Source organism: Scyliorhinus torazame, chromosome 14 (genome assembly GCF_047496885.1).
Source record: "Scyliorhinus torazame isolate Kashiwa2021f chromosome 14, sScyTor2.1, whole genome shotgun sequence".
Taxonomy (NCBI): domain Eukaryota; kingdom Metazoa; phylum Chordata; class Chondrichthyes; order Carcharhiniformes; family Scyliorhinidae; genus Scyliorhinus; species Scyliorhinus torazame.
This window is the reverse complement of record NC_092720.1, coordinates 199,200,998-199,223,545: the sequence shown is the minus strand read 5'-3', so window position 1 is coordinate 199,223,545 and position 22,548 is coordinate 199,200,998. Positions and strand designations below refer to the sequence as shown.

The following is a 22,548-nucleotide window of genomic DNA, read 5'->3' as shown; positions in this document are numbered from 1 at the left end:
CCTCCGAGGTGTAGAGTGAGGCTTGCTGGCTCTTCACCTCTTTTTTAAAAAAAATAATTTTTGTTAAAACTTTTCATCAAATATCAATAACAAAATGAGAAAAAAACCCCAAACAGGGTTAAGTACAAAACACAATCTAAAAAAGCAAACCCCCCAAACCCCTCCCCCCCTGTACCTAAATAATAAATTAACATTAACACCCCGACTTAAGACAACAGGTGTATACACCCCCTCAGACCCTTCCAGTGTAAATAACATAAACAAAAATAAAGTGAACCCCCCCCACCCCCCACGCTGCTGCTGCCATTGACCAATGTCTATCGTTCTGCCAGAAAGTCTAAGGACGGTTGCCACCGCCTAAAGAACCCTTGTACCGACCCTCTCAAGGCGAATTTCACCCTCTCCAATTTAATGAACCCTGCCATATCGCTGATCCAGGATTCCACGCTTGGGGGCCTCGTATCTTTCCACTGAAGGAGAATCCTTTGCCGGGCTACCAGGGACGCAAAGGCCAGAATTCTGGCCTCTTTCGCCTCCTGCACTCCCGGCTCCTCTGCCACCCCAAATATTGCGAGCCCCCAGCCCGGTTTGACCCTGGATCCTACCACCCTCGACACTGTCCTCGCTACGCCCTTCCAAAATTCCTCCAGCGCTGGGCATGCCCAGAACATATGGGTGTGATTTGCTGGGCTCCCTGAGCACCTAACACACCTGTCCTCACCCCCAAAGAACCTGCTCATCCTTGTCCCGGTCATGTGTGCCCTGTGCAGCACCTTAAACTGTATGAGGCCGAGTCTCGCGCATGAAGAGGAAGAGTTCACCCTCCCTAGGGCATCTGCTCACGACCCCTCTTCGATCTCCTCTCCCAACTCCTCCTCCCACTTACCTTTCAACTCCACCACCGAGGCCTCCTCCTCCTCCTGCATCACCTGGTAAGTTTCCGAGATCTTCCCCACTCCCACCCACCCCCCCGAGAGCACCCTGTCCTGTACTGTGTGTGGCAGTAGCCGTGGGAATTCCATCACCTGCCGTCTGGCAAACGCCCTTACCTGTAAGTACCTGAAGGTGTTCCCCAGGGGGAGCCCGTACTTCTCCTCCAGCTCACCCAAGCTCGCAAACTTCCCGTCCACAAACAGGTCCCCCAACTTTTGTATGCCTGCTCTTTGCCACCCCGAAAACCCTCCACCTGTTCTTCCTGGGGCAAACCGGTGTTTCCCCCATAATAGGGTCCACGCCTAGGCCCTAACTTCCCCCCTATGCTGCCGCCACTGCCCCCACATTTTGAGGGCCGCCACCACCACCGGGCTCGTGGTATACCTCCTTGGAGGGAGCGGCAGCGGCGCCGTTGCCAGCGCCCCCAGACTCGTACCCACACAGGATGCCGTCTCCAGCCTCTTCCATGCAGCCCCCTCCCCCTCCATCACCCACTTGCGCACCATTGTCGCATTGGCAGCCCAGTAGTACCCACAGAGGTTGGGCAGTGCCAGCCCCCCCCATCTCTACTCTGCTCCAGGAACACCCTTCTCACCCTCGGAGTCCCTCGCGCCCACACAAACCCCATTATACTCCTGTTAACCCGCCTGAGAAAAGCCTTCGGGATAAACACGGGGAGGCACTGGAACAGGAACAAAAACCTTGGGAGCACCGTCATTTTGATTGACTGCACCCTACCCGCCAGGGACAGCGGCAACGCGCCCCACCTCTTGAACTCCTCCTCCATTTGTTCCACCAGCCTTGTAAAGTTAAGCCTATGCAGGGCCCCCCCAGCTCCTGGCCACCTGGACCCCCAAATACCTGAAACTCCTCTCCGCCCTTTTTAGTGGGAGCTCGCCAATCCCCCTCTCCTGGTGGCTCTTCACCTCTTGGAGATCCTCCTTGACATCAACCCCCATCGACTGCAGCTGGAGCAAATTCTGCATACATTTCTGGAGCCTGGACATGGCCCCTCGTCTCTCTCTCTCACCTTTTGAATGCCTTTGAGGATGAAAAACCTTTTGATGTTCCCCTTGATTGCTTCCCACCAGAGATGTGGAGACTCAAAGAGGGTTTTCATGGTTCTCCAACCTTTGTAATCCCTTTTAAGTTCCTCGAGGTTATCTGGAGTCAACAGTTTTACATTCAGTTTCCATGTCCCCCTGCCCGCCCCCTGGTTTTCCTGCAGGTAGCAGTCGGCCAGTAGGAGGCAGTGGTCAGAGAAGAACACCGGCTTAACGACGGTGGACCTGACCGTGAAAGCACGGGACACAAAGAAGAAGTCTATCCTGGAGCGGACGGATGTTTTGTTCGGATATTTTATGAATAAAGTTTATTTTTGCAAAAAAAAACGTTGGGAGTATCCATATTACAAACAGCTATTCCTCTGTGAGTTAGAGTCAGAGTCCCCCTCACACCCCATCACCCCCTGACCATCCTGTCACCTCAATAACACCCCCTCCATGCCCATCCAGTACCACCCCTCCCTCCAACATTAACCTGACCCTCCCCCGCCCCCCACCAAGAAAATCTCCTCAGATTGTCAATAACTTCTTCATCACCCCATAATACCTCTCCTGGAAAAATGAATCAATATATTCCATTCCAAAATCCTCCTCATTAATCTCCCTCCACCCAGCCCCTCGTTTCAGACAAGTCTTTCCTTGCTGAACAAAGTTAGAAAAGGTTTTATTCCGGAAACGGTCCCTGGGTTTGACGGACAAGTACATGAGGGGCGGTTCACTTCCTTTTAAGGGCAATATGCAAATATGAATGAGGGCTTCTTATCTGAATATCTTCCCTAACTGAGGGGAACATTCACACATTTGTCAGAATAACGGAGAAACACGGCGTTTTTTGATAGAGTGAATTCTAATTAAAGCGACAGTTCGGCGGTGTAAATGCAGTAAGTGTGAGTGAAAGATGTGATGTGTGGTGTGGGCTGGGCGTGTGTCGTGTTTTTAAGCATACTTACCTGGCAGGGGTGAAACGATGATCAAAAAGGTGGTTCGCCCAGGACGAGGCTAGCCTATTGCACTTCGGGTGTGCTGACGCCTGCGATGTCCCCAAATGCGGGATACTCGACTGCAAAATTTGTGGTAGTGGGGGACTGCGTTCGCGCTCTCCCCTGGTTTACAAAACTAAAATAGAACTGCTGTTCATACACTTGCCAGCAGAGTGCTCAACCCTGTCCATACCCATCCATGGATCTGCTGCAGTTACCCGGTTTTTCTACACAGTAATTGCCGACGTCCATCATTCTACTCCCTTCCATTATCACCACACAATTATTCCTCCTGCTCAGAGTTTATTACTCTGCCTGCAATCCACCCACAACTAGAATTTATTTCCACCAGAAAAAATTACCCTCAGCCCACACAATTCTCCCCCTGACATTTTATTTTGTGGCTGGCAAATTCCAAACACCGTGGGCTGGATTCTCCATTCCTCAGGCTAAGTGCTGATGCCAACGGAGGATCCGTGGAGTTTCACGATGGGAAAATTGACACAAAACCCTCACCAATTCCGCTACCGGTGGGTGGCTCGCACTGGCGTTGCGTGAAACACTCGTGGAACGCACGGAAAATGGTTGGAGAATTGCAAGGTCCCGTGCGGCACATGCGCAGGGCTGACAAGCTGCAGCCGCCCATATACCTACAACCCCCACACATGCGCTGGAAAAGATGGCAGTGCCCGTGCTGGAGCACGTACCCGCCCACCCTGAAACAGCCCACCTTCGGGCATGTGATTTTTTTCAAAAAAATATACTTTATTCATAAAACTGTACTAAACATTACAGAACATTTCGAATTGTCTTGACTGTACATTTCCATCAGAGTTACACATTCCCTTGACTTTCATCCATTCAATTTTGATAACCTTACACACATATCGCGCTTTACGTTACAATTCCTTCTTAAACATTTACATTGTCATGTTTATTTTATACATTGGAGTGTAGGTGACCCAGACCGAGGGGGGTTTACACTGTTACCCGCCCCTCGATGTACATTTGTTGGAAAGACCTTACACAGTGGTCTTTCCCCATTGCGCCTTGGCAGCAGCTGCCCCAAGCTTGAGTGCGTCCCTCAGTACGTAGTCCTGGACCTTGGAATGTGCCAGTCTGCAACACTCGGTCGAGGACAGTTCTTTGCACTGGAAGATCAGCAAGTTTCGGGCAGACCAAAGAGCGTCTTTCACCGAGTTGATGACCTTCCAGCAGCAGTTGATATTTGTCTCGGTGTGTGTCCCTGGAAACAGTCCGTAGAGCACAGGGTCCTGTGTCACAGAGCTGCTCGGGATGAACCTTGACAAATACCACTGCACCTCTCTCCAGACCTTCTTTGCAAAGGCACAGTCCACAAGGAGGTGGGTGACCGTCTCATTTCCCCCACAGCCACTCCGAGGACAGCGTGCAACGGCGCTGAGCCTTCGCGTTTACATGAAGACTCTGACAGGGAGGGCCCTTCTCACCACCAGCCAAGCTAGGTCTTGGTGCTTGTTTGTAAGTTCTGGTGATGAGACGTTCTGCCAGATGACTCTGACAGTCTGCTCAAGGAACCGTCCAAGGTCCTTCACAGTCTCCTTTTCCCTGAGGGCCTCGAGGACAATACGTGCTGACCACTGCTTCATTGCCTCGTGGTCAAAGATGTTTTTCTTCAAAAACGTTTCCACGAGGGACAGGTGGTACGGCACGGTCCAACTACTTGGAGCGTTCCGCGGCAATGAGGCCAGGCCCAGCCTTCGTAACAGCGGGGACAGGTAGAACCTCAGTATGTAGTGACACTTGGTGTTTGCATACCGGGGGTCCACACACAGCTTGGTGCAGCTGCACACAAAGGTGGCCATCAGGATGAGGGAGGCGTTGGGTACGTTTTTCCCTCCCTTATCCAGAGGTTTGTACATGGTGTCCCTTTGGACACGGTTCATCTTGGATCTCCAGATGAATTTGAAGATGGCCTGGGTGACTGCTGCGGGTAATGGGCCAGACCAGTACAGTAACACCGAGAGTGCCTCACAGCAGATGACCAGGGTTTTGCCCGCAATGGAGAGGGAGTGTTGCTCCCACCCGCCCAGTTTCTGTCTTACCTTGGCGATGCGCTCCTCCCAGTTTTTGGTGCACGCCCCAGCCGCTCAGAACTATATTCCCAGCATCTTCAGATAACCTGACCTGACAGTGAAGGGGACAAAGGACCGGTCGGTCCAGTTCCCAAAGAACATGGCCTCGCTCTTGCCGTGGTTTACCTTGGCTCCCGAGGCCAGTTCAAACTGGTCGCAGGCATTCAAGAGCCTGCGTACAGATGTGGGATCCGAGCAGAAGACGTTGACATCGTCCATATACAGGGAGGCCTTAACTTGCACGCCTCCGCTTCCTGGGATCGTCACTCCTCTTATACCCGGATCCTTCCTGATGGACTCGACTAAAGGTTCTATGCAGCACACAAACAGGGCCGAGGAAGGAGAGCAGCCCTGCCTGACTCCAGATTTGATCTGGAACTTTTCTGATTCCCACCCATTGATTGAGACTGCGCTATCGCTGTTTTGTCGAGCAGTTTGAACCAATTGCCAATTCCCACTCCAAACCCCATTTTGGAGAGCACATCCATCTTGTAGGTGTGCGATATTCTGTCAAAAGCCTTCTCCTGGTCAAGGCTGATGAGGCAGGTGTCCACTTCCTGTCCTGCACGTAGGCGATCGTAGCGCGAGGCTATCAGAGATTTTCCTGCCGGGTACAGCACAGGTCAGGTCAGGGTGGATCACCGACTCCAGAGCAGACCTGACCCGATTGGCGATGAGCTTGGCTAGAATTTTATAATCTACATTCAACAGTGAAATGGTTCGCCAATTTCGAATTTCTTCCCTTTCCCCCTTCTGCTTGTAGACGAGGGTGATGATGCCTTTCCTCATGGATTCTGACATGCTGCCATCCAGAAACATACTCTCGTCCACTTCCAGCAGGTCTGGGCCCATCCAGTCCCACAGAGCCGAATACAACTCAACCGGTAAGCCGTCGCTTCCGGGGGTTTTACTCGTCTCAAAGGACCTGACGGCCTTTGTCAGCTCTTCCAGAGTTAGCGGTTTGTCCAGGTTTTCCCTCTCGCTGTCGCCCAAGACCTCCGTGATAGACGACAGGAAGGTCTGAGAAACAGTGTTATCTGTTGGCTTCGGATCATACAGTCCAGCATAAATAGAGTTGCTGATCCTCAGGATGTCAGACTGCGATGACTTTACAGAGCCATCTTCTTCCTTCAGGCTGCTGATCACAGAGGTCTCTCTGTGCACCTTTTGGAAGAAGAAGCGTGAGCACTTTTCATCCTGCTCCACGGAGCGGACTCTAGAACGGAAGATAACCTTGGAGGCTTCCGAGGTGTAGAGTGAGGCTTGCTGGCTCTTCACCTCTTGGAGATCCTCCTTGACATCAACCCCCATCGACTGCAGCTGGAGCAGATTCTGCATACATTTCTGGAGCCTGGACATGGCCCCTCGTCTCTCTCTCACCTTTTGAATGCCTTTGAGGATGAAAAACCTTTTGATGTTCCCCTTGATTGCTTCCCAGCAGAGATGTGGAGACTCAAAGAGGGGTTTCACGGTTCTCCAACCTTTGTAATCCCTTTTAAGTTCCTCGAGGTTCTCTGGAGTCAACAGTTTTACATTCAGCTTCCATGTCCCCTGCCCGCCCCCTGGTTTTCCTGCAGGTGGCAGTCGGCCAGTAGGAGGCAGTGGTCAGAGAAGAACACCAGCTTAACGGCGGTGGACCTGACCGTGAAAGCACGGGACATAAAGAAGAAGTCTTTCCTGGAGCGGACAGACCCGTCTGGCCGTGACCATGTGTATCTACGCTGCGCTCCGTCTGCAGGGTTGCTGAAGACGTCGAGCAGCTTGGCATCTTTTACCGTTTCCATCAGCAGCCTGGAGGCAGCGTCTAGTTTGCTGTTGGCTCTGCTGGATCGCCCAACCGCATCGATAATGCAGTTCAAGTCACCGCCCAGAATGACCGGCTTGGAGGTGGCCAACAGCAGCGGGAGTTACAAGGACTGCCGGCCGCTCACTCTTTCTGGCCGGAGCGTACACGTTAATGAGTCTGAGAGGGACGTTTGTGTATTTAACGTCTGCTACAAGGAGGCGTCCATCTTGTACCTCCTTAACGTCGGAGATGGTGAAGTTGCCTCCCCGCAGCAGAATACCCAGGCCTGAGGAACGACAGTCGTTTCCTCCTCACCAGGTGGATGGCCCGTGGGACCACCAGCGCCTGTAGTTGCTGAGGTGAGGAATTCCACACACTTGCAGGAACAGTGGGTCGGCTTTCACGTTTGCTGAGTAGCCGAGTGTGGCTACACACCGCGAAGTATCTTTAATGCTTCGCACATTAATAGATGCAATTTTAAACCCCATTTTAAAAAGGTAGATTTACCAGTCTCAGAGTCCAGAGTCTGTGCAGTTGGGTGTTCCAGCTGTTGAATGCTCCCCAGCATGCCGGTGGTGCTCGCAAACTGTTGCACAGTTGCAGGACTGAGAAAGCTGTCCTGGTCCGCACTGGGCCCGTGCACTCTACGGGGATGCATTGAGGAGGGGGGGGGGGGGGGGGGGTAGTGTAGCCCTGGCGTCCGTTGTGGCATTCAGTGGGTGTTGGAGTTGCAGGCCGGTTTTCGCCTGGGTTGTTGCTGCTTGTTACTTTCTGGAGTTGGTCTGTGACTTTATTTTTAATGTCCGGCGTCCGTTGGTCATATTGCTGTTCCCATCCACCAGAGGTTGATGATCTCGCCGTGCTTTATTCCCTTCCCTGTCTGTGGTCTGGGGGGTCTGTGCATCCCATTCTACATTGGTACTTTGCCTCTTTATTTGAGGCCGATTCTGGTCTTGTTTTCCCTCAGCGGAGGAGGTGTCGGCGCTAAGCCCGGTGGCTGAAAGGTGCCGCTGTTTGCATTCCCCATCAGGGGTTTCTTCAGTTCATTTTTTTGTTTCCTCTTTCATTTGTCCCTGTTCACCGTTTCCCAGGGCCCTTGATTCTTCGTTCTGTCCTCTTCCATTGAGTCTTCCTCGTCAGATGAGGTTGGGGTTGAGTTGTCAGGTTGAGCTGGGACCTCCACTTTTTGTTGAGGGCCCTTCAGTTGATTTTCTGCATTCTGTGCTGTGGTGTCTTTGTCGATGGAGGGTGCATGAACCTCCTCTGTGGTCGCCTTTTTGATTCCGCCGCTGATGATTTGTGCGTACCTTGCCCCGCGTTTTGGGCAGGCCCTGTAAAGATGGCCGTCCTCCCCACACAGGTTGCAGCACTTGTCTTCCTTGCAGTCCTTTGTCATGTGTCCCTCCTGCCTGCAGTTTTTGCAGAAAGCGACATTGCAGTTGGCGGCAACATGCCCCGTTTTGCCACAGGCGCGGCATACTCGTGGCTGTCCCACGTAGTAGAGATAGCCTCAATTTCCTCCAATGGCGAAACTGGAGGGGGGATGCAGGATGGTTCCGTCGTCATCTGATCTCAGAGTCACCTTGATCTGGTGCTCACTTGTCCAGATGCCAAAGGTGTCCTTCAGTTGCATGCTGTTACTTTTAAGCTTGACGTACCTGGCGAGGAACGTGAGCACATCAGACACAGGGACGTGGGGTTGTACATGTGCAGTGTAACAACCCGGTTTTGCTGTGACGGTAGCGTAAACAGAGGCTCCGCAGTCAGGATAGACAGGGGGCTCTGGTTACCTTTTTCTTTGAACACATTCAAGAATTTGATGCAAGTTGCGACACTCTTGAAGGTGAATTAAAAATATCCATTGTTGGGGAAGTCTTGCAAGCAGAAGAAATCTGTTGCTTGAAACCCGCAGCACTCGAACAGCACCCGCTTAACGAAGAAATTGCGGTCCACAGGTGACCCCCCTTCCGCCTTCTTCACTGTGACTCGTACAGTGTTTCGCACTCCCCAGCCTGGTGGTCGGGATGCAGCTGCAGCCATAGCTCACACGTTGAGTCTAAACTGTATTGGCGTTAGGCCTAAACCAGAGGCTTAGACCAGCATGTAGATCCACCAATAGCAGCAGAGCTCTAAACGTTTCCTCTTCAACGACTTTAATCCCTCCGTGTTCTCCAATCCACGATCGACATCAAAATCCTTTCTTTCTCCAAAAAAATATACTTTATTCATAAAAACTATACTAAACATTACAGAACATTTCAAATTGTCTTGACTGGACATTTCCATCAGAGTTACCTGCAAATTACCTCATTACTTGCAAAGACTCGCATTCAAAGTCTTGCATTTTTGACTTTGTCTATATATATGCTTCTGGAACCGTCCTCTTCATTCACCTGAGGAAGGAGAAGTGCTCTGAAAACTAGTGATTCAAAACAAACCTGTTGGACTTTAACCTGGTGTTGTAAGACTTCTTACTAAGTTGATAAGATATAGGAGCAGAATTAGGCCATTTGGCCCATCAAGGCTGCTCCGCCATTCTATCATGGCTGATATGTTCCTCATCTGCTACCTACAATGTTACAGACCAATACTAATAATCGCTTATTGTCACAATGAAATTACTGTGAAAAGCCCCTAGTCGCTACATTCCGGCGCCTGTTCGGGGAGGCCGGAACGGGAATTGAACCCGCGCTGCTGGCCTTGTTCCGCATTACAAGTCAGCTGTTTAGCCCACTGTGCTAAACCAGCCCCTGTGAGCTGAATTGCAAAATCAACCAGATGCATTTTCTCCCCCGAATACATGACCTAGCAGCAGTAGTCAGCAATTTAGCCTCCCAAGCTTAAACACCTTCAATGTGATCTTGGCTGATCCCATCCTGGCCTCAACTCCACCGTCCTGCCCCTTCTCCATAACCCTTCAACCCATTACCAATTAAAAATCTGTCTCACTCCTCCTTAAATTTACTCACTGTCCCAGCATCCACCGCACTCTGGGACAGCGAATTCCACAGATTCACAACCCTTTGGGAGAAGTAGTTTCTCCTCAAATCTGTTTTCAATTTGCTACCTCTTATTCTAAGATTATGGCCTATCATTTTGGATTGCCCCACACGAGGAAGCATCTGCTCCATGTCTACTTTATCCATATCTTTTAGCATCTTGTATACCTCAATTTGATCTCCCCTCATTTGTCTAAACTCCAGAGAATATAGGCCTAAACTGTTCACTCTCTCCTCATACGACAAACCCTTCATCTCTGGAATAAATCTGGTGAACCTCCTCTGAACTGCCTCCAATACCACTACATCTTTCCTCAAAGGGGACCAAAACTGTGCACAGTACCCCAGGTGCGGCCTCACCAATACCGTGTACAGTTGCAACAACACTACCTTACCTTTATACTCAAAGGAGGCTCACAGGCCTCCTTCTGCACTGTATGTTCTATGTAATTCCTTTTGCTATAATTGCCAACATTTCATTTGCTTTCCTTATTATCTGCATTCCACTCAACAGATTCTTATTTCTCATGTGTGATGTGATGCAGAATCAATTGCACAAAGACGCAGATTGGACACAACTGTAGCTTTATTACAGTCAGATGCATAGCCTCCTGCTGCAGCTGGCGAAATGGCAGGGCACTGGAGGTCATGCATATTTATACAGTTCTCCGTGGGCGTAGCCAGCCGGCAGGGGCTACCGGCGAACCTGTAGTGCAGGTCCTACCTTACATCCCCTAATACAGTGGTTCACCACATTCACCCCCTGTTAAAAATGAGTCCGGCGGGGGTGACGTGAAACTATATACAATTAGTGCAATTATGTACAGTCGTAGGGAAAGAAAAGTCCATGTTGACGGTCCGGAGTCCATCAAAGGTTCAGCCGGTCCGGTGCTTTGGAGCTTCGTTGGGAGCGGCGTAAAGGTGGCGGCGAAGTCGGTGCTGGCGGTGGCGGTGCTGTTGCTAGCCAGTCATCGGGGAACTCCGGGAGCGTGCCAAAGTCCTCTTTGTCCTCTTGTGCAGAAAGGGGGGGGGTCTGGTGGGGTCAGTGTGGGCGGCGCGGTGGGAGGTGGGGGGGGGCATGGGTGGGGGTGTGTGTTGGGTGCCAGGTCCCTGAGTGCGACAGTATCTTGGCGGCCGTCAGGGAACTTAACGTAGGCATATTGAGGGTTGGCGTGGAGCAGGTGAACCCTGTCCACCAAGGGATCCGCCTTGTGGAGTCGGACGTTCCTACAGAGAAGGACCGGTCCTGGAGCTGCGAGCCAAGTCAGGAGCGACACCCTGGATGTGGACTTCCTGGGGAAGGTAAAAACACGTTCATGGGGTGTGTTATTAGTGGCAGTGCACAATAGTGACCGGATGGAGTGTAGAGCATCAGGGAGGACCTCCTGCCAGCGAGAGGCTGGGAGGTTCCTGGACCGTAGGGCTAGCTGAATGGCCCTCCAAAACGTCCCATTCTCCCGTTCTACTTGCCCATTTCCCCGGGAGTTGTAGCTGGTCGTCCTGCTGGAGGCTATACCCCTGCTGAGCAGGAACTGACGCAGCTCATCGCTCATAAATGAGGACCCCCTGTCACTGTGGATGTAAGTGGGGAAAATGAACAGAGCGAAGATGGTGTTGAGGGCCTTGATAACGGTGGCAGACGTCATATCGGGGCATTGAATAGCGAAGGGGAATCTGGAGTACTCATCGACCACACTGGGAATGTACGTGTTATGGTCGGTGTAGGGGAGGGGCAGTTTGAAATCCCTTAGGTGGATTGGCCATGATAAATTGCCCTTAGTGTTGGGTGGGGCTACTGGGTTATGGTGCTCTTTCCAAGAGTGCAGACTCGATGGGCCGAATGGCCTCCTTCTGCAGCCAGATGCAAACTTTGAATGACTTTTGGAAAGATTTGAAATGGAGGAATCACAATCGTGTCCAGAGCACGTGGTGTCTCATTTGGGGCGTCTGCCTCACTTCAGGCAGGAAGACTGCACTGAATTTTTTAAAAAAATCTTCCTGTGTCGGAATCTACCATGCGGTTGAAGTGTAGCCTCGTATACACTTCAAAACTCAGTAGACTTTAAGTTACAGTTCTCGGATGCGAAATAATCTTTTATTGTGTCTATTGATTATAATTGAGAGACTAAGATCTTCTTGTGGTTACAAATCAAGTGTTCTCAATAAGCCCTTGCCAGCAAAAGACTTTGAGAAATAATTGGCTTAATGGTTTACAACAAACTTAACTTTCAAAATACAGTAATGGTTTTTTGCTCAAAGCAAAACAGCTTGCGTAAGCTTCAAGAATTAGAGTGGAAATATGAAAATACTAAATAAGGATAGCAAGTAGTTAGATGAAAGGTATAGACTGGTCCAGGATGGAAAATGGCTGCCCGGACCTCTATCTTTAAAGAGAATGTCATCAGTCTGACTACATCTGTCCTTCCCCCAGCAATGTGCTGATTGGCTTGGATGGGTCTCAAATGCATTTGGTTGGATGGTTAGCTGTCAATCATCAATGTGCAACATTATCTTGTTGAACTTTTCAAATTAATATAAATGTTGCATGTGGAATTCTTAAATGTGCTTTGGAAGGCAAACTCTGCTCTTCTCATTAAACTGGTATGTGCTGAACTCTGCGATTTTGTTCATTTGAACAATGGCAGAGCTCATATGAACTATAATGTCAATTTGACCTTCAGTATAATGTTGAATAAGCTTTAGCTAGCTTTTTTAGATGTTTCAAATTCTGTGCTTTGCCACTGCAAATTCTGCAAGGGCGCCCGCGTTCTTTTAGCCAGTCGCGTCTGTCATTTTTAAAGCCGCTTGAAACCAGCATTGTTAACACCCGGCTGCTGCGGTCATTTCACGTGAATTCCCATGATAGTGAATGCCGCGATGGATGGCTCCACGACCCTCCTGCGGGTCACGACCCCCACTTCGAAAATGACGCTGTGACTGTTGAGTGTAGTTTATTTCTCCACGTACTCAAAAACTAAGCTCCAGCTCCTTTTCTAAAGCACATGAAAAAATATGGACCTTTTACCAAACACCCAGAAAAGTTAAGCTTCTCTTCCAACCAGCTCCCACAACATAACACCCCACTCTGTCCAACCCCCCTGTCAATTAAAATCAAAAGGTATGTTCCTGGGAACTGCGGACTATTTTCTGAATCTCGGGAGCTTCCTCAACAAAAGGCAGCAATAGACAATGAAGTTCATTATCACCTCCAATGTGCCAACTCAGCCTTTGGTCAACTGAGGAAATTTGCAGCCAGCATGGTGGCGCAGTGGTTAGCACGGCTGCCTCACGGCACTGAGGCCCAGGGTCAGATCCCGGCCTCAGGTCACTGTCCATATGGAATTTACACATTCTCCGTGTTTGTGTAGGTCTCACCCACACAACCCAAAGATGGACAGGGTAGGTTGATTGGCAATGCTAAATTGCCCCTTAATTGGCATTTACAAAATTAAATAAATGAGGAAATCTGAGGACCAGGATCTCAAACCGGAGTCAAAGGTTACGGTTTAGCAAGCAGCAATGATTCACGCAATCTTATCTGCTTCGAAGACTTGGTTACATTAGTCACACTTAGGTTGGTGCAGGAGTCGTGTTGTCCCAAGCCCAGTTACATTTAGTTGTTTCATCAATGACCATTCCTTCATCATAACGTGGGCAGCACGGTGGGTTAGCCCTGCAGCCTCAGGGCGCTGAGGTCCCAGGTTCGACCCTGACTCTGTGTCCGTGTCTGTGTGGAGTTTGCACATTCTCCCCGTGTTTGCGTGGGTTTCGCCCTCGCAACCCAAAGATGTGCAGGCTAGGTGGATTGGCCGCGCTAAATTGCCCCTTAATTGGCAAAAAATGAATCGGGTACACTTAATAGAAAATAAAAATAAAGTCAGAAATCAAGGTTGTTGCCTGCTGAATGGAGTTATGTTTAATTCTATTCAGGGTCTTCCTGCAATCAGACCAAGAGAATGTCCAGCCTAAGGTGTTTCTGTGCAAGGTTTTCAGTCACACTCTTGGTTTATTAAACAAACAGTACAAGCAAGTAAATGGTCATATTTACAACAGGCCCAATGACCTGACTGAATTTTGAAAGCTGTCATAGTTCTGAATTCAGGATCTTAGGTCTTTAATGAATCCAAATACTTCATACTTTATGCAATTCTCTGACTTCCCTTATGTTATCACACACATGTTCAAGAAGTATATAAAAGTTATAAAGTTCATAAAAGTTTCAAAACGCCATTGGAGAATGTAATTGACCTTTTTCATAATGAAATATTTTAGGTTTCCTTACAAAGGTAGCTGCGCTTAATTAGCCACTTTTTGTTGGACTAACAAGGTTACTATCTTATATATAATACTATATTATCTTAAAATAGTGTTACTCGTCATATATTAGTGCTATTCTACAAGTGAAATCTTTAATTCCACAAAAAAATTGCAAGTCTAGCGTTGCTTCTATTTCATTGGAACCAATTAACAAGAACAAATCTTGAGATGGTTTCCCCACACCAGGGATATTTTCACATTATGGCGGGAGTAAGATACACCAGACCGCAGCAGTTCAAGAACGTGTTTCACCTTAAGGGCAACTAAGAATCCTGAGTAAATGCAGATGTCGTCAGACAGGCCGATATCCTGAGAATGAACAATACCATAAGAGTAGTTGCCCCTTGTGATCTCAGTGTAACGCCTGTGATAGACATTAAAAGCTGCCTTGCTCACATTCACCATAAAAATCCAGAAAGCATTCCAGTAGCTTATATAAAATAAAATAAATAAAAAACATGAAAAATTATAATAAAAAATAAAATAAAGTGTTTCTCTTGAAAAATACATACATTGGGACACCTGGTCGCTGCCAGCAGGTACTCATTGCGAAGGCTTTGCGGGGTGGGGCTCCGTTCCCGGGGGAGGCCTCCGATGGGGTCTGGCCCGCGATCGGGGCTTACCTATCGGCGGGCCAGCCTCCCCCTGGGGCCTACCTTCTTCCGCCTCCGGCCCCAGAACACCCATGCCATGTTGCTGAGGGGCCGGAGCGCTCCGTGGGGCTACCGCGCAAACGTCAGTTGGCGCCTCGCCAGAATCGAGAGGGGACCAGAATCGGTCCTGCCCGGGCCCCTTCCGCGCCCTCGTGAAACGCGACGCCGTTCACGACGGCGCGGGCACTTAGTCCCGTGAGCGGAGAATCCCGCCCCACATGTTCAGTAAAGCTTCTCCACAAGACAAAATGCAATCTTTACGAAGCAGATCAAGTTTGGTATAAACCCAAATTATTTGTAGCAGAACATTCACAGATCTGCGTTATTGTCAGCAGGAAGGGGTAGGGGGCGAGTAATCTGTGTGTTTGCAATGGAGCCCAGGAAAGGAAGTTGGATGGTTCAAAGGTCAATTGAAATAATGCAAGAGGAAGCAAGAGGTAAGTACCATATGCTTTTACGGTATTAGTATTTTTTAGAAAAGGTCAAATTTGTTTAAAAAGGACTATTAGTCAACATGGACTATAGGAGGTCACATGACATGTGTATTCGCCTGCCATCAGCCAGATAGTGGATCAGACTGTGCTCACCTCAAGAGGATTCACAAAAGAGTCAATGAGTCCTCGACAATCGCTTTCACTGGAGATGTGAACTGTTCCATCCTATCTCAACAACTACACAAGGGTTGTGGCCATCCAGGTTAATGCTGGGACATTTAAATATGAATTATCTCAGTGCTGTAAGTCCATCTATAGCATGAGAGAAAAGGAACCTTTACTCCACTTACTAACCTTACCATTTAGAACATCCTCTGGTAATTGACATTGGAGGCTGCAGCACCAATTCTACAACCTAAAGATCGTCACTTCAGACAACTCAATATCTTGATTTCAAAACATACTAGCCCTACATCGAACAATATGGATAGAACTGAATTCATGCTTAAGTATAATTTCATCTTCATCTATACCTTTGTGTGCATGTGTTAGTAACTTTATCTCCAGTAACTTTCAGAGCAATATGCAAATAAATTAATCTTTTTTTAAAATATAAACGTAAAATGATTTGCTGCTGGGTTATATCAGATCCACAGGTAACCCACCCACCCAATCCCATACCCAGCTGGCCGGCGGGTTCATGGGTGGGGAAGTGATTTTTGGGTGGGTTTCCCACTGAGTTCCCAACCACCCTGACCTCTGGAATTTTGCACTGGGACAGACAAGGCCCGTGCCTGTCTGCCCACCCACCTTTCCTCCTTACCTTGACCCAATCATCTAAAATCCAAGGGCTGCTTCCAGCCCACTCTCAACTTTCAGGCTGACAAGAATTTCAGGATAAGAGGGAAGGCTGAAAATAAATTGGATTCAGGCCTCAGGCAGGAAGGGGGATTCCATTAGCGGCCCCCTTTAACATTGGGCACGATCACCGCAGGACCTCTCTAACCACAACAACCTCCCAGTCTCCTCACAGACACCTCAAACTCCATGTCCATGCCCCCAGACCTCTCCTATCCTCCCTTTTCCAAGAGCCCCAAAAAGTTGCCCGGTACTGGACTCCTCTCGCTTAAGCTTTGGGAACTGCAGGGACAAGGGAGATGAGCTGACAAAATCAGATAGACCGGCAGCTCTCTGAGACGGGACTTCCTCCTGTTTGAGGGGGGCCCCTTATCTCCAGACAATTTCTGTTCTTTGGAAGCATAAAATGGCCATGGAGAGAACCATAACGGCCGTTCAAAAAATCCTGGCTGTTGTTCACTGGTGACTTTGGGGAAATATCTTTTATATCATCCACAACAGCGATCTCAGATGATATAAGCTTGGAAAAAACATGGGGGAAAATGGGAAGTGACAGGTCAGGAGAATCAGGGAACTTGCTAGTCTAGAGTATGATGTACAATTATGTCTCCTTATTTCAGGAGGGATATACTTGCATCAGAAGTAATTCAGGGGAAATTCACAAGATCAATTCCTGGGATGAAGGAGTTGTCTTATAAAGTTACGGCTGGGTTTGTACTCATTAGACTTTAGAAGACAGATATGTGATCGTACTGAAACATAAAAAGATTCTGAGAGTGTGCAGCAGGGTAGATGCTGAAAGGATGTTTGGGAATCCAGAAGAAGAGGACAGAGTTTAAAAATATGGGGTTTCTGTTTCAGGACAGAGATGAGGAGGAGTATTTTGCTCAGAGTCATGATCTATGTAATTCTCTTCCACAGGGAGTCTGGAGTTATTGAATATATTCAAGGCTCAATGAGACAGATGAGTTAATAAAAGGCCAAATCAGATCAGTCACGATCTTATTGAATGGTGGAGCAGTCACAATGGGCCGAATGGCCTACTCAAGTTCCTAGTTCATGGATTTCCAGGAGTACAAATGGCAGTGGATACAAAATTATAATGTGGAGATGCCGGCGTTGGACTGGGGTGGGCACAGTAAGAAGTCTTACAACACCAGGTTAATGTCCAACAGGTTTGTTTCAAATCACTGCTCCTTCCTCAGGTGAATGAAGGAGCAGTGCTCCGAAAGCTAGTGATTCAAAACAAGCCTGTTGTTGTTAGACTTCTTACTGTACAACATTATAAGCTTTGCAGTTGCTTTTTTTCTGATAAGGCACCTTCACGACAAGGCCCCACAAATGACACAAGATCTGAGAAAATTCTGCCACTTGAAACGCCACTTGCAGGTTCTGAAATGTTAAGTTCAAGTCAGTTTCTCAAATTCCACGTGTTTCTTTGCATTTGGCGGTTCTTCACTGAAAAATGTCCTTCAATATACAGCAGCTTGTTACCAGGACCAATGTTCTCAATATACAGCAATTCTTCACTGAGAAATGTTCCCAGATTCAAGTAGGTGATTGTTGTTGGACTTAAAATTGTTCAGTCAGCTCCTACAGAACAGGATGAAAAAGAAGTTATAAATTTTGCAAATAGGAATGACATGGAAAACCCATTGCTTTGCCAGTTTCTGCCACTGAACGTATTACTTCCTATACTGAATATTGCCCCCCCTTTCCAGTCTCTTCTTACCTTCATCATTCCATGGTCCGACATCACTTTAACACTTTCTATTTTCCTGACCCGAATCTTCTCCTTTCGCTCCTTACAGTGCGGTCTCCCCAAACGCAGACAGGATAACTGTTTTGTGAACACCTCCAGTCACCCCATAGCTTCCTATCACCCGTCACGAGACTTTCAGTCATCGCCAGACTCGGAGGTGCCAAAGGACTAGAGAATTACAAATGTTATGCCCTTGTTCAAAAATGTTTGCAAGGTAAACCCCAGCAATTACAAGCCAGTCAGTTTAGCAGTGATGGTTCCAGAAACACTTATTTGGGACACAATTGGTAACCACGTGGAAAAATGTGGGTTAATTAGGAGGAGCCAGCATGGATTTCTAAAGAGGAAATTATATTTAACTAACTTTCTGGAGTAGTTTGAGGAGACAACAGAGAGGGGAATGGTGTTGTGGTGTACTTGGACTTTCAGAATGCATTCCGACATGTTGCCACAGAAAAGATTTGTGCGAAACGTTACAGCTGATCGAATAAAAGGGACACGAGAAACTTTGGATGTACCAGTGGCTAAATAATAGGTATAATAGTGACTGATATTGGGACGCTTGCTTTTCCTGATATATATATATATGAATGATCTAGACCTTGGTGTGCAGGGAGTAATTTCAAATTTAAAAAATATATATTTTTATTCTCCATTTTCACATTTTCTTCAGAATTTACACCCCACCAACAAACAGTAAACGGTAACAAATACAATGTCAATCCCCTTATCAACAACGAATCCATCCTCCCACCGCCCCAAACAACGGCCCACCTAACAATATAAGCATCAAATAAAACAAACCCACCCAATGTGGGAAAAAGAGAAAAAAAGGAATATGTCACCATTGACATATAGATTCCACCCCCCCCTAATATTCAACGCCATCCAATCCCCGAAAGAGTGCCGTGAATGACACCCATGAATTGCAGACACCCCCCCCGCCCTCCCCGACTCCTCCCCTCCACTCCCTCTTGTAAAACTTCTCCCCAGAACCTCTGTTCCTTCCCCCAACTTTTCACCCGGCTAGACTCATCGGAACCTGTTCTACCAGACTCCGATCACCGCAGCCGCCCCCCCCCAACCACCTCACTCCCGTTCAGTGCCCGTCTTAAACCGGCCAGCGTGGAGGCCCCCGCCCAGGTCTCTTTCCCCCTTGCCCAGTCCCAAGAAAACCAAACAAAATCCCCTTTAGCGCAAAACCCCGCATACACACCCCAGCCCCAAAGAACCATCATTGCAAATGAAAGTCCCAACTTCCCTTGTCCAAATATATACACCGTTGACTCATTTAGTACAGACACCAGCACGCAGTGAAAAAATAAAGTTACATGAGGCTACATCGGTACACGACCATTTCTCAATTCTGCCACAGTCCTTCTGCCCTCGCAAACTCCTCCGCTGCTTCCGCCACCCCAAAATATAAGACCTTGGATTTGTAGGTCACCCTCAACTTAGCTGGATATACTCTGCCGCACTGCACCTTGCTGATGTACAGCGCCTTCTTCAGCCGGCTGAAGGCAGCCCGCCTCCTCGCCAGCTCCACCGTAAAGTCCTGGTATATGCGTATACCAGCTCCAGCCCACTGCACCACCCGCTTCGGCTTTGCCCAGCACAGGACCTTCTCCTTCACGCTGTACCTACAGAAACACAAAGTCACTACTCTTGGCGGCTCACTCGCCTTTGGTATAGGCCTCCAGGACCGATGGGCCCGATCCAGTTCATATCGTGAGGGATCGTCCCCCTCCCCCAATAGCTTCGCCAACATTGTGGCAAAATACTCCCGCCGGCCTCAGGCCTGCCACTCCTTTGGGCAGACCCACAAGCCTCAGATTCTGCCACCTGGATCTGTTTTCAAGGTCTTTCATTTTGGCTCACAGACCCTTGTTGGTCTCTATCACCTTCCGCAACTCCTTCCCCATCAAGTTGAGTTGATCTCTGTGCTGCGATAATGCCTCTTCCACTTCCTTCAGTGTCTCACCTTGCTCCCCCAACTCCGCCACTGCGCTCCATACCGCCGCCCTCACCTGGGCAATCGTCTCCTCCACCAGCACTTTCAATACCGCCCCCATCTCCTTCCTCATCGCCTCCATATGCTTTGTGAACTGCCTTTCGAGTTCCACGGCCATCACCGTAGTCATTTCTTCAGCCGTGGGCAATGCGGCCTCCCCTGGTGCCCCAGCCTCCACTTTCCTTGCAGTCACCGCGCTGACCTGTCCACTCCCGACGGACTTTCATTAGCCACTTTTTTCACGGCCGTTTTTTTACCCAACTTAGACATTTCACTTCACTGTGCATTCTTACTGCTTTTGCAGCGTCCGTTGCCCCTGGGACCGGGCGTTAATACCCCGAAAATTCCGTTCCCGAACGGGAGCCCTCCAATGTGCAGCTGCCTCCCGCCCGCCGTCACCGGAAGTCTTCAAAGTTTGCAGATAACACAAAACCTGGAAGTACTGTAAACAGTGAACAAAATAGTGTAGAACTTCTAAAAGACAGAGACAAGTTAGCGGAGTGGACAGATAGGTTGCAGACGAAGTTCAATGCGAAGAGGTGCCAGGTGATGCACATTGGGAGGAATAAAATGGAGAGACGATAGAAAAAAAGAGCTAACATTTTTAATAGGGGTGGAACACAGGGACTCGGTTGTGCATAGATGGTTGAAGGCATCAGGAAAGATGGAAGGAGTAGTTAATAAAGCACTAAGGGAGGAATTCACATTATCAAGAAATATCTTTTGTTTCTTTCCCTTTTACCACTCTTTTTGTAATAAAAAATACTACAGATGGCCAGCACATCTGGCAGCATCTGTGGACAGTAACAGAGTTAAAATTTCAATTCCATGATGTTCCGTCACTGCCTTGGACTCAGTACCATAAACCCTTCCATTTACTCTCCTTCCCTTCACCCTCATTCCCTTTTGTTCTTCCTCTTTCCTCCTCTCACTTGTTCAAAACCAATTATAGTTCGATCTTTCAGAAGACTGGATGAAAGGTTGTTGATCCGAAAGGCTAATTCGTGTCCCCGTCACAGATTCTGCCCGACCTGCTGAGTATTTCCAGCATTTTCTGTTTTCATTTCAGATTTTCAGCACCTGCAGTATTTTGCTTGGAAAGTAAAAGGTTAACTTAAATCTGCAATGGGCCGGACGGTGGCGCAGTGGTTAGCACTGCAGCCCCATGGCGCCGAGGTCCCAGGTTAGATCCCGGCTCTGGGTCACTGTCCGTGTGGAGTTTGCACATTCTCCCCGTGTTTGCGTGGGTTTCGCCCCCACAACTCAAAGATGTGCAGGGTAGGTGGATTGGCCTCGGCTAAATTGCCCCTTAATTGGAAAAAATGAATTGGGTACTCTAAATTTAAAAAAAAAAACTTAAATCTGCAATTAGGAACACTAATTAATAATGCCCATTTGTTTTTCTCTTTAAAATATGTTTTCAATTGAATTTCTTTTTCTTTCAGACATGAAGAAATCTTATTATTCAAGTTTTTAGTGTAAACCTCAAAGCAGTCTGATTTTGACAATAAACATTTTAATTATGGACCAGTCAGTAATACAGCAATTTAAATCCTCCATGCAGGCAGAACTGGAGTATTCTCAAGTAGTCACTTTTCAAGAGTACATTAACTGCAATTTGATGGAAGACAAATTGGTTCTAAATTTTTAAACTCTAGAAATGAATTTAATCTTGTATATTTAGCCTCCAATCAGAGGTTTGCTATTTACATTGCCCCATTAAATATTGGCTGAGGAAAGGAAAAATAATTCTTTCATCCGTGTATCACTATACAGGTCACACAGTAATTAGCATTGCTGTCTCACAGCACCACGGACCCAGGTTAAATTCCGGTCTCGGGTGACTGGGTGGAGTTTGCACTTTCTCCCAGTGTCTCCTCCGGGTGCTCCCGTTTCCTTCCACTGTGCACTGTGCATGTTAGGTGGATTGACCATGCTAAATTCCCCCTTATTATCCAAAAGGCAGGGTGGGGGCATAGGGTGCTCATTTCAAGGACTGGTGCAGACTCGATGGGACGAATGGACTCCTTTTGCACTTAGGGATTCTATTCGATCACCAGATCAAACAACAACATTTGCAGTCAACGTTGGGAGCGCATGCATTTTGCTCAGTTTCCGTACTCTCCAAAAGCAAAATGCCTTTTCTGACTACAATAATGTGTGAAAGCAATAATAATGCCCATTTACAGAATGGTTCAAAGCAACAGCTGAATTTCTAACTCGCTACTTGTATTTGGTACCAATACTTACAATACATTTATCTCAGAAGTTGGTATATTGGTCCATTTGGACCATTTGGCCCTTTTGGCGTATGTTCTACCTGTTGATGGTGTACATAAAAACACAATGCGTTATATCAATGAGAAAATGAACTGAGCAAAGTCTTCAATCAATAGATTAGAATATCGGCCTATAAATTCTTTCATTCCTTTAATTTTTACCATGTGGTGTCCCAAGGGCCAACAGATCAAAGGAAATATTAACCCATTTATATCAGCTCTCAGCTAAAGTAACAAAGGAATTTCAGTGAAATATGTTAAAACTTGAATATATCAAAAAACCAGAGGACACTGTCCTTTGATTTTCGGGTAATTTACCATTCTATAATTGGTGTGGTGAGAAAAAGCGCAAGGGACT

General features: G+C 48.0%; 1 long non-coding RNA gene and 1 other non-coding gene across 4 annotated transcripts in view; one reads left to right on the top strand and one right to left on the bottom strand.

The window, feature by feature from the left end:
• Positions 1 to 2,939: 2,939 nt before the first annotated feature.
• LOC140390779 (U1 spliceosomal RNA) lies at positions 2,940 to 3,103 on the top strand. Its single transcript, XR_011934836.1, has one exon. It is a non-coding gene; the product is annotated as a U1 spliceosomal RNA (small nuclear RNA).
• Positions 3,104 to 13,849: 10,746 nt separating this feature from the next.
• LOC140390333 (uncharacterized) overlaps positions 13,850 to 22,548 on the bottom strand; it is a 31,565-nt gene continuing 22,866 nt past the window's right edge. For all 3 annotated transcript variants that reach the window (XR_011934616.1, XR_011934617.1, XR_011934615.1), the window contains 2 exons: positions 22,162 to 22,231; positions 13,850 to 17,731 (listed from right to left, as the gene is read on the bottom strand). This is a non-coding gene — a long non-coding RNA (uncharacterized lncRNA). The remainder of the gene's footprint in view (positions 17,732 to 22,161; positions 22,232 to 22,548) is intronic.